General features: G+C 37.0%; 1 pseudogene; it reads left to right on the top strand.

The window, feature by feature from the left end:
* The first annotated feature begins 2,545 nt into the window (after positions 1–2,545).
* On the top strand, positions 2,546–3,409 carry LOC123827216 (annotated as a pseudogene).
* Positions 3,410–5,156: the final 1,747 nt, after the last annotated feature.

Below are 5,156 nucleotides of genomic sequence, written 5' to 3'. Positions count from 1 at the left end.
TTATTTCCTACAAAATAATAAAAAATACATTTGTGAAGCTTTTAATTGATGATTCTCAAAACACAAGGACTAAAATGGTAAGATTCTTGGTACACAAATGTTTCACAATGACTTTGAGTCTTTTCAAATGTTTTTAAAATAAGGCCCATTACTTCTGTAGCATTGGTTACGTGGCATTGAAAGTCTTCATGTAACACACGGCTTTCCCTAGCCATAACCTTTAATGTTTTGTTTTGTTTCATTTTAATCACTCATAAATATCTCTGCCAATTGAACTGTCAGAGGATTTAACAATATTTTGCTATCATTTAAACAAGTAGTTCTAAAACTTACATATACACTGAAATTATGTAGGTGTTTATAAAAATATCGATGCCCAGGACCCACCTTCAGAAATGCACATGTAATTAGTGGTCTGTATGGCCTGAGAACCAGCATTTTTATGTCTTCTATTTAATTCTAAGATGTAAACAAGGCTGAAAATCAACAATGTAGGTCATGGATTCCAATATTTGTTTTACACTTCTGTGCACTAATGACATGAGTACTAAAACTCTACTTCATCATTTTATTTCAGGTTTTTACCAGATACTCCCCAAGTTCAGGAAGTTTTTCTTAATGCCAGACTCCAAATCTGAACACAGATGAGCTACTTAACAGGACATTGATACATAAAAATTAGCAATTGTCCTATGGAAGCCCTTTCCAGGAAGAGAAAGAAACGTAAATGCATAGATGCTACCCTCGTTACCTCTCAGAGCCATCTGAAATGCAGACCACTTGTTCCCCGCCACTGCACTTATATCCTGGGAACCACTTTTTCCCTCCATCAATTTCAGACACTACTAGTTTTACTATAACATTATAGGAATGATTTCCATTTTCTTCTTTTTTATTTTGCCTTTTTCTATTTCCATGAAAGTCATAGTAATGCATGATTTAAAATAAAATTCTGATCAATACAGGCATGAGCTTGTAAATCAAATTGTAAAACCTATTTAGAAGTCTCATTAATAAAATCCAATATATAAAAATGTAAATCAATGAAAACATTGATTAGATCAATGTGACATTCATGACGCTTCTCCTCCTGGACTCCATGTTCTCTCTAGTGAAACACTGGGTATATTATGCGCCACATGGAAAATATCCAAGGCAAATAGCCTTATAAGAAATAGTTCAATCTTGTGGGAAATAATTCTTTCTTGTTGAAAAACAGCTCAAACAGTTAGAAAAACTGTTAAGCGGGGATAGGTTCCATACCACAATGGAACAATAGTTATGAACTCCAGTCTTTCATCAGTGCCCCCATATATTCCCCACTCCCATGCTTAATTATTTCCTCTTTCAAACTGTAGGAGATGCTTTCTGTGAGCTGTTTTAAGCTTATCTGCCATGTCCAAGTCCAGGGCCCTTTGACAGATAACAGGACTTGCTGAAGAGGTTTGAGTTTGGTAAACTTTCCCCAACAACCTTGCTATTAAATTATAAAGAGAGAATCTCAGAAAAATAAATCGCCTAAATAGAGATGTTGATTAACTAAACATCTCTGATAAAGTTAGTGCAAGATAAATTATACAATCTGTTCTGGACCTTAAGAAAGCCCAGTCTTATTGTTATTTCAGGGATCAAAATACCACCTTGTAAGAGGCAGGATTCTGGTATCTTATAGTTGTTACCCTGATAGTTTTTGCTGGACAAGAAACAGTAGGAGTTTACAGCCAGATAGTGGATAATTGGGAATTTTGTTGATGAAGGGTACCAGCCTTGTTGGATTCTTGGACATTGTTTATAAAAGTGTATGCAGTGTCTCTTAAACATTTCTGACAATCCATTGCTTTTTTAGAAAGTTTTCATTTCACCATTTAAGGACAATTTCTAGTATTCATCCATTTATTGCATTAATAGGACACCAAGTTCACTCATTTTTGGCATCAGGATGGCAACTAACAAAATTTTGATTGTAGTTCTAGAAATACAGATATCATATTTAGCTTCTCCTCAGGTTGAGGCTTCCTAATGTTCAGAATGAGAGTCCCTGAATAGAATTCCAGATGTACCTGGGGATTACTTACACAACAGTTATAATTATACCTAGTTCTACCTACATATATACACAAAATATATATAGTATGTGTATATATACACATATATACATATGTTATGTATGTACATTATATACACATTTCTGTTGTTTACATATATAATATTGTCTACACTGAAGTATTTAACATAATTTAGTCATTATATCAATGCCATTTCTGCTTCTGTTCTGGAAGTTGTTTCCTTCTTGTTTCATAATTATTTTTTCCTGTCTGCCTCCCTTACAGAATGAAAAGCTCCTTGAGGACAGAAATACATTATTTATTTCCACGATCATGATATTCCACAAACAAATATGCTTAATATGTATTTGAAATAATAAACTATCTTCTAGAAGTTCTCATTCTCACTCTGTTTAACTTTTGGCTTTCAACTTCTTTGAAATTCATCTTCTTTAAAGTTATGACTTGGGCTGCTTTTCCAAGGAAACATCCAATGGCAGATGACGCTAGTGATGAGGGAGGGTTCAGAGGCCCCAGACACCCTGCAATGGGAAGCTGCGGAGGCTTTGGAGGATTTGGCAGTGGCATCCAGGGACTGAGGTCTTGCCTGGGGCCGCAGTTAGGGTCAAGGCCACAGAGCTCGCAGAGGCAAGGTCAAGGACAAGGAGTGGGTCCCTGTCACCAAACTGGGCCACTTGATCAAGGATGTCTTTGATCAAGTCCTTGGAGCAGATTCTATCTCTTCTCCCTGCCCATCAAGGAATCTGAGATCATTGACTTTTTCTTGGGGGCATTTCTCAAGGATGAAGTTTTGAAATTTATGCTCATGCAAAAGCAGACATGCGCTGGCCTAGGACTTGGTTCAAGGCATTTGTTGCCTTTGGGACAATGGACATGTTGCTCTGGGTGTTAAGTGAACCAAGGAGGTAGCCACTGTCATCCTTGGAGCCATTATCCTAGCCAAGGTCTCTATTTTCCCTGTGCAGTGAGGTTCCTGGGGGACAAGATCACAAACCCCATACCATCCCTTGCAAGTAGATCAGGCACTGTGGCTCCATGCTGTTGTGCTTCATCCCTGTCCCCAGGGGCACTGGCATGTCTTAGCCCCCGTGCCCCAGAAGCTGTTAAGGATGGCCAGTATCAACGACTGCTACACCTCAGCCAGGGCTGCACTGCCACCCTGGCCAACTTCACCAAGGCCACCTTTGATGCCATCTTCAAGACCTATAGCTCACCTCCCTGACCTCTGGAAAGATGCTGTGTTGACCAAGTCTCACTATCAGGAACTCACTGATCATCTTGTAAAGACCCATGCCAGGGCTTGTGTGCACAGCACCCAGACTCCACCTGTGGCCACCACATAATTTTATACCAGGAAAATCAGCATGAATTATGCCTGTTAGTGATAATAAAAAATAAATTATGCCTTGATATCTTTATTTGAAAAATAAAGGGGAATCTAGGCTGAATTGATTGTTAAGTGCTTGTTGGTCATTACACTTCAGAAATTAAATGATCACTCTTTGTCACTTAAAAAAAAAGAAAGATTGCAAGTGACCTCACATGACTCAAGAACCCAGAACAGAACACGTTTTCCAAACTGAGACCATGCAGTTGTCATCACTAACAAACAGCCCCACGGTAATCACAAATTCCAGCCACTTATTTTGTGAGGGAGAAGATGAATTGGAAAGACACAATCATCATTACTCATCTACCTTGCCGGGGGTTTCCATCTTATTTGCTCTAGTTTCTTCCTCACAGGCATGTTGGAAGATAAATGTGAAATGGTTTGCCAGATTCATTTTGAGAAATCACTGATTGAGATATTAAAACTGACATACATTTTTGGTTCTATAAAGGCTGAATCCTGAGATACCTAATCATTAAAGTATTTTCAGAGTGAATAACTCTTAAGAGCTCCTGACAATTTGTGAAGCTAATTGTACCTCCTACAGCTTTACCCCTAATCTGAACTAGGTAGATTTCTCTCCTAGCAGACAGACTGTTCCTCAGAAACAATATAGAAAAACACAGAGTATATAGATCACTATATTCCTTTGCATGGTAATGACAGTTCTCCGTGGGCTGGGGATATTAGGCAAGGGATGAGAGCTTGGATTTCTGATGCTGCAGCTTCTGCAGTCTCTAGGTACACTCACTGTTGAAGTAATTTTTTCCAGAGTTGGATTCCCAGGTTAACCTCTCAGAGGATGTACATTAAGTCCTCCCTGAAGAGGAATGCACAAAAAAACCAGGAAGAAACATCATTTTCTTGCTCAATTCCTCTACTGTTCCACGTCTCCAACACTTTGAAATTGGAGCTAGCAGATCTGTCTTTGAAAGAAGGATGAGTCAGAGTCTCCATGTGACTAATGCAAAACTAACAAATTGATGAAAACTCTCATATTTGTGAAATTCCAACTTTTTCTGGAGTTTTGAATCATTCATCTGCACTGAATAGAAGGACATCAGTTCAGTTATGAATAGGAAAAAATGAATATGATTCGATATGAAAGTCTGGTGAATTATCACAGTTTCATTTACCTTCTTGACAATCTTTAATCTATTGACTTTTCAATATATTGTGTAAAAGACTATATGAGAGAAATTAATAAACTAAACAGGTCCTTTTTATAAGGAGAATAAACATAAAGAAAAGCAGATTGGTATAAACAATTGTAATGATATTTGGAAAACACAAAAAATTTTAAAAGTTTGGGATTCACCAAACTTTTTGTAACTATATTGAAAGCATCCTCAGAAATGATTACAAGAATTAGAAAAGCAAATAGATGTTATTGGACAATCAAAGAATTATTAGATAGCTCTAAGAGGATAATAGAGAGAAGTGGGAAACTCAAGATCCTCATTTGAGTCACATAAAGTTGACCTCTGAGAAACAAGCCGTTAAAGTTGCTTTCAGCTACTGAGGCACATAATTAATGTGATTTTAATCACATTAATTGTTATTTTTAATCAGTTGAGATGTTATTACAAATAATTTAGGTACCATAATAGTCAAAGTATAAGTGGTTTTTAATGATGTGCCTATTTTTTTATAATACATTGGAACAGATATAACATTTCCCTTTCAATAACTTTCATCAC

This window comes from Phyllostomus hastatus, unplaced genomic scaffold (genome assembly GCF_019186645.2).
Source record: "Phyllostomus hastatus isolate PE091 unplaced genomic scaffold, TTU_PhHast_1.1 phas_contig_86, whole genome shotgun sequence".
Lineage (NCBI taxonomy): Eukaryota > Metazoa > Chordata > Mammalia > Chiroptera > Phyllostomidae > Phyllostomus > Phyllostomus hastatus.
This window is presented reverse-complemented; position numbering and strand designations above follow the sequence as displayed.